General features: G+C 40.7%; 1 protein-coding gene across 3 annotated transcripts in view; it reads left to right on the forward strand.

Moving 5' to 3' along the window:
• The window catches only part of nxn (nucleoredoxin), a 59,067-nt gene that overhangs the window by 19,362 nt on the left and 25,381 nt on the right, over positions 1-14,324 (forward strand). Inside the window, exon 1 of one of the 3 annotated variants that reach the window (XM_062419675.1) lies at positions 10,571-10,591. The exons of 1 other annotated variant lie outside the window; for it this stretch is intronic. The gene's annotated coding sequence lies outside the window, so the exon portion shown is untranslated. One more of the 3 variants, XM_062419676.1, reaches the window with a different exon arrangement.

Below are 14,324 nucleotides of genomic sequence, written 5' to 3' on the forward strand. Positions count from 1 at the left end.
AAATATCTTTCTGTACCATATGTATGTCTGACTCAACAGAAAGCCTATCACATGGATATTACAGAAGCACTCAAGGTTAAACATCTCAATATATTGAAGCTTCTTTTCACACAGGAGGGTCTGTGGATCTTTCCTTTTTTTCTTCCAAATAATCAGACCTCTCCTCCTCCTCTGTGATTCTTTTTAAGCGTGATTTAGAAATATAATTATTCTCTTGTTTATCCCTTTATGCATTAAACTGCCTTTTTTCTTCAATGGAATAGCAAGTGACGGGTGGTAGATCAAGGCCCGGGGGCTGGGGAGCCGGCTGGGGGCTGGCGCTCGGTTTCAGGCTTTTGGCGGCTGGCTGCCCTGGATCGCTGATGTGCTATTCACAGTGGGAACTAAAAGCGCTCTTGCTTATGAAGTCAACCCCTGCTTGCAGTGTCTCTGGCGTTTTGCCCTGTGACAACCGTACAAGGGCTGCTCTTTTCATTTCAGCCCTCACTTAGTGATTCCTTTCCTCTGCCCCGGGCCGCAACAAGCGTCGTTGTCACTCAAGTTGAGTGAGCGCGAGTGCTGGAGGAGGGCCTGAAAGGCAGTGACACTCCAGAAATCCACTTCAAACAACAATTGGAACACACTGATACATGGGGCTAATAAGCTTTTATGAGAATACTTAGAGGCTGCCTTGCTGTTGGGATGGTATTAATCATTAGCTGGGTTGAAAAGTAGTCAGCAGAAGCATAAATGTGCTTGTTTGGATATAGTCGTGAGTTATTTTGCGAGTACAGCAGCGGTGCCTCAAAAGCTCCCACAGTACTGCTCAATATATGCAAAGCCGTCTCTCGACAGGGCTTGTTAAGCATCAATGCACTTACACTCCTGCTCTAGAGATTTATTTCAATATGGGCTATTACTGTTGATAAAGTCCCCGCTCAACTGACTGTTCATTTCTCTTTTGTAACTTCAGTATCCTTAAAGGAGTCATTTTTTTTGCACCTGCACAGATGGATAACTTCCAATTGCTTTTGTGGCATTTAACCATCATTACTATCTTTTCTTTTGTGTGTATGTGGAGTTTCATGGTGTAGTTATCTTCCATCTATATTTATCTTCAGAGCTGATAATACAATTAGTGGATGACTGTCATATTGTATCCAAAAACAACAAGTGAACCCATGTTTAATGAATTTCATGTTGATATCATCTAAATTAATTGACAATTTTACTTATTGGCATTGACATTTTTGTCCAACATGGGTACAATCAAAGCCAAGGTAGATCAAGGAGAAGCCTTCAAGTACTACACAGGCTAATCTAGATATTAGTAACAGGTTGGTTTGTGCACCTAATATCATCATTGGGTGTTTTTTTTTTTTAGTGTTGATAATAAAATGAAAATTATATGAAAATAGAAAACACTGCCACTGTTTTGTGCTTGTACAGATCTGTTCAAAGTATCTTTTTCTTCAACTGGGCAGATGCCTTCAGACTGAGATATCATTAGTACAATGAAAGGGATCTTTGACCAGGATATCTGTTTTATTTTTCACTCCTCTAAAGCCTGGCTCTGTGCTGCTCATCATACCCTAATGCAACACAACGCTGCAGCAATTAAGCAGCTGTTTGGAATTAATCAAATAAACCTCCCAATGCCTTTTCTAGATGTTAGGTTTTCCCAGAGAAAGCAGACAGTGTGGCTACATTCGCAAAGGGTGCTTTTAGGTTTCCTCCAATTAGGAAAATATAGGCAGTTTTCAACATACATTTCCCTGCAGCGTTCCTTTCTTCTCTGCTGTTTTTAGGCTGTGCTGAAAGATTCGTGGTAGACACAAGAATGGCAGCAAGGGTTTGAAGATTTGAAGGTTGAGATATGTATAAAACTAACTTGTTCTTTAAACATTACCTCTCATGACAGCTACAGCCTTGTGCGATTGCACTTTGTCTGACAGGTGAGTGCCTCTTCTGGCTGCAGATTTCTGTTGCTAAGGGACCAGACTGGTGGGCTTCTAATGGCGGAGAGGACCCTGAGCAATCTCAGGCAAATACTTCACTTAATCGTTACGATCTAAGGAAGGGAGGGGCTCTGAGCTGTGAATTCATGAGAGGGCTAAAGCATGTGATGAGCTGTAGTTATAGAGACATAAGAAAAAAATTGACAGAGTGCGAAAGACAGGGAGTCATTACGAGCCAAGTGGTCAAGTTTGGAGGAGCAATTAGCGGTTATTGGATTTCTGTAGACCCCTATGGAATGGACTGTGGAGGAAAATCAATTATAAAAAACAGCATTGCATCATGTCCCTTTTGTCTTCATATTCTACAGTAATTCCATGTAGGCAAGAGGGTTTTTTTGTTGTTGTTATTGTTGTTTGTTTTTGTTGTATGATGTATAAAAATTGCTGAATTCCTTGTGGAAACAGTAAGTCGATTCAGGACGTTTGTGAGCTCATTAAAAATGGGAGGAAAAAAAGGATGGCATTGTCCGATCTGCCTTTTTTCACCACAGAGAAATGAGTCAGAGTGAAAAAGAAAGTGTCCCATACAAAAGTCCAATCTGGGCTGAACCAGTCCAGGCTGGTACATTTGCTGCTCACTTGGCCGGACCACCCAGAATGATCTGGTGGGCTCCACAAGCGAACATTGTATTCCTCTGGGAAAAAGATCATGTAGCAGAACTGCTTTCCAGATTCTTTTCTTGCCAGAGACAAAAAGAGTAATCAACAAAAAGCTGAATACAGTGTTAAGATACCTAATTGCCCCTGATGTCAAATGATCGTGACTGTTAATTATAAAGTAAGATCATTTGACAAATCTGGCAAGGATGGCAGTGTTGTTTTGTGGGTTTGTCCCAAAAAAGGATATTAGATAGATAGGTTGGTGACCTGCCCTTTTGCCTTGCACTGTCATCAACACTTTGAGGTTTTGCCAATAGCCGAATTCACATTAAAAGGGCTGAGGATATCTGTGTGCCCCAGACAATTAATCCCACAGATGGGTGACAAATTAGAGGAAAAACCAACATCAGTGTCTTGGTTCTAATAGTGTTGGGCCAGTATTAGCAGCCAGCACAGCTTCAATACTCCTTGGCATAGAGCTCTGATGATGGCGGAGAGCATTGTATATCATTCAAAATCTTCCAGTTTGTTGAGTTATGTGACATTTAAGACTCGTTAAACCATTCAGTGATCCCTCATCTCCTTTATGGAAGCATCTGCATTTGTAATGCTGCCACCGCTCATTTGCTCAGGTTTTTCCTTTCATTTTGTCACTCCCGAGAGCCCAAGAAATATTAATCTGATGGGCAGAATACCATAAAACTTGGACGGATTAACTGTTTTCCATTTTCAATGACTCTAAAAACTTTCCTCTTGGGTTATCCTCCGACCAAGATGTCACTTTTGCAAACAAGAACACATCATATTTGCAATGAAATTTCTGATCACAAACTCCAAAAAAACAGCATCTTGGATACTATTGTAATGACCCTCAAGACCGTCTTTTAGCAATACTATCAGTACTTCGATCTCTACTCTAATCCTGCTACTTGTAAGGCAGTAAACATAGCTATATCATAAGTATATTCCTCTCTTTCTTATTTTGTAATGTACAGTTCCTGTCAAAAGTTTTGACACGTTATCTCATTCAGGGGAATGGGAAAGTGTGTCTAAACTTTTGACTGCACTGTACATTAAAATTTAGAGCACCTGGGGGCCTCTACTGAGTGTTGAAACTTTGGGTCTTGTATAGTTCTCTGACAGAGGTAAATGTTTGTTTCATACTAGCTGTTTATTCCATTTTCACATGATAGTTTAATTCAGGCATTCCTTATAAGTTACATGTTAGAGTTTTTGCAGTGATACAGTAAAAACATTGTTAGGCTCTTGGGGCAATTTCTTTGACACACTTGGTTCTAGTCACCCCAGGAGAGGCTGAGTGAATTCAAGCTGTTTTTTAAAGTACCAGTGAAATGATAAATACATTTAATTATTTCATTCATCTCTTGTTACATGCCAAATATATGTCAAAAAATCATTATCAGAGTATTTTACATAAAAAAATCAGTCGTTTCTCTCCCTGTAAAACAGTTTCAGATGTTTGATGAGTCATCTTGTGCTCAGGGGCGTTTACACAAGTTCATCCAATCCTGACTTTAGACAAGCAGCTAGCCACACTGGTCATATAAAACGGCTAAAAACATCACCGTTTGTGGGTCGCAGTAGCTGAGTAATATGGAGAGAGACAGGAAGATATGTGTGTTTGGATACCAGTGGGGAAACAACTTTGCTTTCATTTCTAAAACGATGGGGCTGCTTTGGTCTAATTCATTCGACTTCCGCTCAACCTCCTCCTGATCTAACAACAGGTGACGGAGGTGTGTGAGGAGCAAACTGAGCCCTGTAGCTCAGTTTCTCCCTGCAGCACCATATCACACTTAACTCTGTAAACCCCACCCACTTTTTTAGCGGTCCAATCAAATGTGAAGGATTTGACTTAAATCCCTCTTGTAACTATACACCACTCAAATATTCCATTTCACTGGGAAATCCGTCACAGCACAGAAGCTAAAGATGCTCTGACTTTGTCTCAGTGGGACTCTTAAAGTGGGCTGTCGTGGTATAGGGTTAAATGAAATGGCTGGAAACTTTTCAGGGCCATAAAGCTCAGGGCGAGCAGCAGCAGTGACATGCAGCAGCAAAGAGCAGGCTGTGCGGTCTGCTTGTGGTAGGTTATCTGTCAGTAATTATAAATATTATTTGAGCAAACTTGTTTCTACCCCCGGTCATTGCAGTCAGTCATGTGAAGCAGTGACCGCCAAGATCTTGCCCAGTTGTTCTGTTGTCTCAACAAATGTGAGTGAGCGCATAAACAGAGCGAAGAGAGCCAGTCGTGCAGCAGACTCCCATATGGACTCTCTATTTGTAAGAACACCGGCCTGCTGTTTATATTTCAGAGCTCTCAGCTCAGATATCGTCATACTTTTTGTTTTGTCCATTTTGGACTGTTTAATTCTCCAGCTGGAACCAAGCAGAAGATGAGTAGTCTGAACTGCTACAGAGTTTGCTGTGAGTGAACCAGAATTGATTTCATGGTGCCTGTTAATCAGCATGTAGCTCATTGTCTGCTCAGATCATCACTGACACAAAGCCTCTATGAGCAAACCCACATTCGGCACTCAGATTTAGCTGCTAGTTTATGATGGTGAATGCAACCACTTACAAACAGTGCGCTCTGTAGGCCACCACATATACTATGTGTTGGACAGACCACAGTTTCCTGGTCGGCATTTGGCAGCGCTAGAAGCAAAACATGAGCTACATGGGTTTTCATCCAAAGCCCTAAAGCTTAGTGACAACGAGATGACTGGAGGCAAAGATGGAATATATTAAGCTCAATCCAGAGGAGTGAGGTAAAGCTAAACATATAATTAGACTGAGAGTGAGAGTGACATTACAGCTTACACCTCTAGATATCGCCGAGGGCTACGACACTAAGACACTAAGCCTTGAAAAGCAGCTTCAACTGTGGTGATCTCTCCACTTGCCCATTGTGCAACTGTTAACCACACCACCATGTTACACCACTCCAGGACACAATGCGTACTGGTCATCTATGTGTACGGATGTCGGTTTCACTTGTGTCTGGGAGGATGTGTGTATATTCTAGGAAACACTTGGTCCGGTTCCTGCTCGTATGCATTACACCGAGTGCCATTCAGAGGCCGGAGGGAGCAGACAGAAATCTGTAGGTTTCCTCAATCCTGTTAATGTGGAACAGCATTTAATTAGATCCGCTCTACATCCAGCAGCTGCATGTGTGTCTGCAAAGTAACTACACTCTGCATGTCAAGAAACGCTGAGGTTAAAGCACTGATTGCCTTGAATGGACCCGTAAAAGTAAAAAATAGGCTACAGCAACCACACAATGAATGTAAAAGAACATTTAGGGACAACTTTGTTTGCAGCGCTATGGTCTCTCTGGTGATCGTGATGTCATTTTAACATCCCGAAACGTGTGATAAGGGATATTACAGCACACACAAGTAATCTTTTTTCAATTATTCAACTAATAGTTTAGTCTAAAATTGTTCCCAGAACCCGAGGTGATGCCTTCAGATAGCTTTTTTTTGTTAGACAAAGATATTCAAGTAGAAATTGTGTAAAACACATTTTAGGAACCTATGTGCGACAGGTTCATTATCAGAATTGCAGGTGATGCACTTTCTATAGATTGACTTAAAAATATATATTTTTAAGGTTTCTAAACTTTCTTATTCTTAGTTTGTTTGCACATAGTCTGCTAAAATGGGGATATGAGGCGTTAGGAAGCCTTCACTTGTTTTGCTGTGTTAAAGAACCAGCACAAATGTGAAAATTGCCTGAGTTAAATAATCTATCATATCCTTCCTTGAGGTTTGGCATGGTTTAGTCAAGAGTTCCCTGTATAGTATTGTTGTAACTGTTGCCAAGTCAACTATTTTCACATCAGTGCGTACAACTCACTGTCAATCACATCACACCCACAGGAAGAAATGGATACGCCAGGAAATGTTCCCTCAAATACATGTTGCCTTACAAACATTGTCTCCTTCAGCCAGTGTGGAAACCATTAAGCAGTCTTTTCTAAAAATGCCTAAATGACTCCTTTACGCCTAGCAAGATTTATTTTTTTAAAACTCGAATAAAGATGTAGATATCATTTTATGCGAGCTTGCTGTGGTATACATTTCTCTTTTGATATATGGAAGGAAAAAGTGGGATTCAGGTGTTAACAGACATGATGAATTAGACGTAGACACATCTATTTTCAGTCTGTGTTGTTTTCCCTCCATGTCATTGTTGACTCTCTGGGTTAGCGCCCTAAAAGGAAAGAAACCTCGCTTCCTGGCCAGGGAAAACAGCTGGTTCAGATGATGTATTTTCTTTGTGGCATTTTTTGAGAAAAAACTGTGTCACTGACAAATCACACTGGAGAGCAGAATCGGCATCACAATCCAATTTTCCACCATGCAGAGAACAGGACATAAGTACATATTGTCCAGCCCTCCTCACTTTCCATTTCTACCGTGTGTCGTAGAAAAGCATTTTAATGCGGTGTGACTGGCTATTGTGCAGCCTGTCACCTTTTCACCCCCCTCCTCCTTCCTCCATCTACCTCTCCAGCATGCTCAATGCATGCCATTACAGTCCCTTGTTTTGTTTTTTTAAAAGCGTGGAGGAGGGCAAGAAGGAATGGAGGACTGGAAAGGTGATGAGAGGAATGAGGACTGAGAGATAAAAAACAGGCTGATTTCTATCTTGGTTGAGCTCCTGGCACAGGCAGCAGCAGGCTCCTGCTCCCCAGCAACCAGCAGAAAAGGGATGAAGGCTGTAATGTGTCAGCACTGATTGATTCTCGTCATAATCTGTTCCTATCAGCTCTGACACAGCGAATAGTTTTGCAGAGAAGCACTTGTTGCTTTTCAAATAATTGGCTGCCACTCTTCATGATAGTATGTAATCCAACCCCATCCTTGAAGCCACATTGTCTCATTACTTCCAAAACCTATTCCTGTTTGACCTGATGTGTTGTTTCACAGTCCCAATCAGATGGGTTGTGTCTTTATACCCCAGGGTGTCACCAGTGAGACATGGAAAGACTGTGGAGTAGCTTAACAGATTTGGAAAGAAAAGAAAATTGAGCAAATATATCCACATGCTGTAGCAGTCTAATACCACTCGTTGCGATTGAAAACTAGTTAGCAAGCAAGCAGGTAAGTCAAAACATGTTCAGACTAGCTGCTCACATTCTGACTGCAGTGAGCAAAATGTAATGGATAAATGATTAAAAGTTATAGCTAAAAGTAACCAATGAAAGTGGCTAAATGTAAGCTACTGTAATTAGATGGTTATAGTTAGATGGTTACCTTATGCCAGTAGTGCAAATGTAACCTAAACATTAACAGTCACTTTGTATTTCAAATATCAGAGTCAGATTTATTCAACAAGTAGCAAGTACAAGGATTTCAATGCAGTCCAGATGTGAACCGAAAAAGCAATAAACATGAACATAAAACATCAAATATAATCACAAACATAACTGTAAGAAAAGACGGGGACAGTCATCTACAAAGATTCTGGTGTGGTGGCTGTGGACTGCGTGCTTACATATTGACATGATAAAAAATGATGTGTGTGAGGGGGGTGGAAAAGCTGAATATAAATACCAATGTAGATATAAAAATAAATTGAAGTGTGTACAGCTAAATGAAATCTATACACGTACAGTGCAGGACAAAAACACAGCATACACAATGTGAATTTAAATTAGATAGAGAGGTGAAGAGGAGTTGCTGTCTTAACAGTCTTTTACTGTCCTTATTAAGATGGTTATTGCCTGGGGAAAGAAGCTGTGGAGGTGGGAGCTCTCAGTCTGAGTTTTTGGAAGAGCGGCTGGCAAGGGTGACAGGGGTCAGACATGATTGACAGATATTGTAACAATGTCCACTTTCATACATGACATCCAGTTTTAAAATCAATTTAAATTACACATTTGGACCATGACAGGTGTCGCTGTTGAAAGGATAATTGAGTAAAAAAATTGTTTAAATAGACTAAACAGTTATTGTTACATCATAAAAGAAATTGTGAAAATAATCTAAGCTGCAGCTCTAATTGGATGCTGTTTCTCTTTTCTTCCTTACTTAAACTACACCCACACACACACACACACACACACACACACACACTAGCACTTTCTTTACTCTTAAAGGTGGCTTTGGCTATTTTTTTCTGAATTCAGACTGGTGATGCTGGAGCTGCAGGGATACGCACATGCAGTCAGGCTGGGTTTGGTGGGTGGGTTGGGCAGTGGTGCTAACTGCTCCGGTGAGACACTGGTAGTAACCTTCAGGGCGGAGAGGGTGCTCTGTGAGAGTGGTCCAGCTCAGAACAGCAGCGCCTTTTGTGTCTGTCTGTTTCTGACGGTTATTTATAAACCCTGTAAACCAGCAGCACATTCCAGGCGGCCACAGACGCAGGGAGATCAGCACCTCACCCATGTGTGTCCTCTTTGTCTCTGCTTGCAGCTCAATGGTAGCCGTCAGGATGGGGAATGGCGTTGCTCAGTGCCGGCCACATCTGGTCTAATGAGGACAGTTATTGTGACAAAAAAGAACTGGTGATTGTCTTTTTTCCCCCCTCGATCTGGAGGTGCATGGAAAACCATTTCATAGCTTTCCTTCTTGTTTTGGCATTTCATTTGCTCTTGGCTGTTGCATTTTTATGACCGCTGCTTGTGGTCTTGCATGACTCACATTAATGGGAGGGCCTCCTTCATTGGCAATGGATTCCTCAGTTTAATGTTAGCCTATTACTGAACTTGACGACTTTGAAAAGTGCAACTCTCTTTTTCTCTCTCTCTGTCCAAATCCTCTGGGACTTCCTCTTTTGAGTTTGTGGAAAACATTAATCACATTTCCCTGGACAGCCTTTCAAAACCAGCACAGGACAATAATGCATTCAGGGCTTTCTCGTTAGCAGCCTGCCATTTTTGCTTTATCTTTAGACTGTGGATCACTCTCAGGAAATTGGTTTATAAGGCATTTGGCTTACTTGTGTTTTATTATGTAAGATGCTTACTAAATTGTTTAAAACATACCAGTCACTGATGAAGATACAGAATATAGAGTATGCTTTCTTTCTTTTTTCATGCACTGTGCAGCTCAGGAGAGTCATTTCAGGTTCATTCGCCTCTTCTTCTTCTTCCATTTTGTTTTGGCTGCACTTATGTGCAGGTTTCCCGTAGCTGGGTCCAGAGAACTGTTGGAGGAAGTCCAAGCGGGAAAGGACACCCCTTCCACTTCCCCACCCTTTGAACCAGAATCCATTTTGTACTCACTACAAAGGTCACATGAGCTAATGGTCACAACTGTATGGAAGCAGAAGTGATTCATTTCCAGTTCTGTATCTGTTTGTTGGAGTTGTATTGTATTGTGCCCTTTAAAAGATGCTGTTGGCTAACAGATGCAAAGATCTGTTACTCCAGCCCTCCTGTGTCGTCTTCTCTTCTCTTTCTGAGTCTGTAAAAGAACTAAAGCACAAAGCCGCACTGCATTTTTCTTCCTGATTATTGGCAAGCTTTAATAGTTTTCCTCTCCTTTTAGATGCAAAGCCTGATGACAAGTCACTGTGAGACAGAGGTCTGCGTTGCTCTGCTGTGCAGCCTGAAATGTTTAAAACATTGGAGATGAACTGTAATAAAAAAAACAAAGAAAAGTCTCACCATTTTAACTGAGTAAATAATGTCTGTGTGAAGCTGCATTCATCGAAAATATTGTTTATGAGCTGCTGAAAAGCCAGTCTAAGTGTCCTACTTTAAATCTCAAACACATTGTCATTAATTTGAGATTAAAACTCGATTTGCGGGGAAGTTGAAGCCAACAGTCTGTTGCACCAACTGAATGAAGGTTTGATTGCAATTTCAATAGTAAAGCCAGCACTAACTGCTATGTTTTTAACTGTTAGTTTCAAACTAAAACTCCCACTTTGGCTCGTTGTACCGTTTTTATTTACACTACAAGTTACTGAGTTACTGCCGTATGAAGTGACATCTCATTCTGTGCAGCATTCAGGTAAACTGTTTGTACGGCCTCATTCCTTTGTGTATCTTTTAGAGGTATTTACAGCTATTTATTAATGTATTTGTTAACATTTCCTCATAGTTTCTTTTGTTTTTCTTTTCTATCAACTGCATTTGTACTGTATCTGTACTGTATGTATTGCCTCACAGGGATAAATAAAGTTGTATTGAATTGAAAATAGGAGAGAAAGCCACTACTGATTAGTGACAGAAAGTAACGTAACATGTGTAGAACGTATAGAACATGTGTTTGCCCATCGAACATTTCCTCATTAATGATTTTATAAGTCTGTGTATGAAGATGGTCATTAGTCATACAAAAGTCAACACATAAAACAGTGTCTTTTACAGCAGCAATTCCTATATCAAGTGAATGCAGCGTCCATGTTGGTGCCATTATAAAACTCAGTGGTGTGTTGTAGGAAAATGTGTTCCCAGTGTAGCTTAAATATCACAAAAATATTTTCCTCTCGCTCTCATTAATCCCTGTATCCCTGTACCTTAATCCTCTTTGTAACCCTTCCACCATGACAATAGTTATCAAATTATGACTTAGATCTGCTGGAGGTGTACATTTGAAGTTAAATCACTTAATAACACTATGCTGTAACTGACTCGCCATAAAATCTGTGTCAAGCTCATAATATCTTCCATATTTTCTTTATTCCCTGTGTGTTCCAACCAAATATTATCACTCTGACACATTGTTTAATTGCCAGTGGCTCGAGCTTTTCCAGGCTTTAAAACAGTAAAAAAAAAAAAAAAAAAAAAGGTAAATGAACAATGGATTCGTGCTGGAGGATTACATCATCTTGTCTAAAAAAGCCCTTGAACTGCGGAAATAAGATATCTGAAGAGTCGGGGAGAGTGTAGGAAGCCAAGGCTTAGCGAGGGCTGGTGACCTCTGCCTGCATGTGTGGGAGAGGCCTCAGATCTGTGATGTCAGGCTTATGGAGCTGAATTACAAACACACTGGCGGGCACACACTTCTCTCTGATGGCGTTTGCTTTTTTTTGATGCAGCGGAAGCTTCAAGCGCAGACTCTGGATGTCCTGCTTTACCTCTGTTAATGGAAATCACACAGCAAAAAAAAAAGAAAAAGCTGTAGCAGGTTTTTTTTCCTGGCAATGCTTGGCTCCTTGGAGTCTTTACAGGTGTGTACAAGACAAATCCCACAAAAATAGGCCCTCAGGTCTACAAGGTGGGAAGGCAGTTATAATAACTGAATGTTTATTTAAAAGGTTTTTTTTTTTTTTTTCCTTGTAAGAGTTTCATTTAAAAGCTGAGACAGTGGTGTCAGAGTGGATATGGGGTTGCACGGAGGTTAGGCCCTGAACGGATGGCATGAAGGCTTTGCTGTTTCAGCCTGGCTATTAAAGGCTTGAACTTTGAACCTGCGCTCTGCCCTGTCAATCAGCCCTCCACCGGGGCGACGTGACCCTGAAAATCGACACACATGTCTCTCTCCCTCTTATCTGTCTGTCTGTTTTCAACCTTTCTTTCATCATCTCTGTTGCTGCCACTGCTTCACTCTCAATGTCTGATGTTTGTTTACAATGATGATAAAACCCTCATGTTACTTTTTGTGTTGCCTGTCAACACAACATTTCAGCAGCACGTAACAGTAAATGACTTGTATAGTGTTATTGACTAGTGTTGTGTGACTGTTATATCTCATGGAAAAAGTCACTCTTTATTTGAGTTGTAACACAGACATGCTTTTTAAGTGTATATAGTTTCACTACATCAGACCACGCCTGCTCTGACAACAATGCGGTCTCGTAAATAGTATCAACTCTGCGAAGAAAAGCGACACCAGCCATATATTAACTCGTGTTTATTGGCTTGGCAGGAAAGACGGAAGGAATTATCACCCTGCCCTTTAGGATAAAAACGATGGGCGAGGAAAAAGAGGAAAAAAGTGGAATCTTTTTTTAATCTGCTGACTTATAGGGCCTTTGCTGCAACATTCCTGCTGACCATTCTCCAAAGCAGCAATATATGTTTATTGTTTTTTTTTTTTTAAATCTGCAATGTGTTCCCTGGAAATCAATTTGTAGATGCATGAAACTTGTTGGAGATGGGTAATCCATTGCTAAAAACATTTCATCACCTGTGTTATTTTCTCATCTCGCATATATTGTTATATTGCAGGCAGTGACTGCTTTTCAAGAAAGTCCTTGTCAGTGAGTTCAAGGGTGCTCTCCAACCTAGATTTCATAACACAAACTTTCTAAATGTGAAAACCAACCAAATTCATGACATCTTTTTTCACTTCTTTGTCTTCTGGATGTTAAAACAAAATGACATGAGAATGCAGTGAGTTTTGGCAATTGACGAGTGACCTAGCCAAAATGACCTAGCTCTAGTTTCTGGAATTTGACATTTAAAATTGATAAATTTGGAATTTGGATTGTTGGTATGACAAAAAAAGCAATTTAAAGACGACTTTGGGCTTTTTGAAGTTGATTTTAACACAATTTTCCGACATTTAATGAAAATGCAGCCCGGAAATGAAAGTAACACACATGTAGTTTGTAGTTAATGGTCTAAAACATGCCAAACGTTTTGAACACCGGGTCTTGATGGTCTGACTTTTACTTCTAGCCAAAATCTCTACATGAAACATTGTAGATATGACAGTACACAGGTTATGTTGGCTGATGCATCTCAATGCAGTGACACATAGAAATGTGTGTCAGCTGTCCTGGGAGCTCTTGGAGATTCCCCGTGAGAAGCTGAAAGGAAGTTGTAAGCGGGCGGGTGGGACACTGTGCTTGCTGTGCTGCGCTGCCACCAGACCTGACCCTTTAGTATTTTGAAAATGGATGGATGTTTATTTTGACGCTCAGCAGGGGTTTGGCTCCGAGCTACACTTCAGACCTTTTTATAACTACTTATGAGAGAGAGCGAGGTCTTCAGGTCTTCTGGCAGAGCACTTACAGGTTGTTCCAAGAACTGGGCTTGTAACAAAAGGTGACCTGGTCTATGATGTTGGAGCTGCTGAGGTTTGCAGCACTCTGCCAGATCAGTAGTATCTTTTTAAATCACTTTTCAAAGCACAGTTGTACATGGAAGCATTTTTACAATGTTCTTTTATGTCCTGTTTTATCGTTGTTCAAAGCCTGACTGTCTCCTCCCAATTGAATCTTTATGTCCATTGTCTGTCTTTCCTTTTATCTACTCTTTATCCTATTTTTTTATTCTGTTTTAGAAAGGAAGTCTGCAGTTGATCTAAATGCAGTGAAATAGTGTCCTCAATCTCTTAAAACTCTCAGTTGAATTGTGTGCATTAAGATAAACATTCAAAGACATACAAATTGTCAGATATTATAGCATCTTTTAATTTTAAAGTTGCCTTCATTCTTGACATTATTCATTTAATAACAAACATTGCATAAATATATTCTGTTTAATGTAACTGTGTGCCCGTGAACAGGGTTTTTTTTCCCTCTGCATCCCTAGACGTGGTGCAGCCATGATGGATATTTGATTTGTGCAATGTTTTATGAAATACTTAATCTGGATGAGATGAAATCTGTGCCCATGAGCCTCTTCAACTGGCCAATATGGGCAGATTCTGTTGGAGAGCTTATGGAAGTCTGAATCTGTTGCGGCTGCTGTGGAAAGTGTCAGGCTGGTGGGATAAGCTAAGAATACGGCGTGTACAGTGTAGAGTGGGCGGGTTGAGGGCGGGCTTGCGAGAGATACAAGAGGGGTCCAGA

This window comes from Scomber scombrus, chromosome 5, assembly GCF_963691925.1.
Source record: "Scomber scombrus chromosome 5, fScoSco1.1, whole genome shotgun sequence".
NCBI classification, from domain to species: Eukaryota; Metazoa; Chordata; class Actinopteri; order Scombriformes; family Scombridae; genus Scomber; species Scomber scombrus.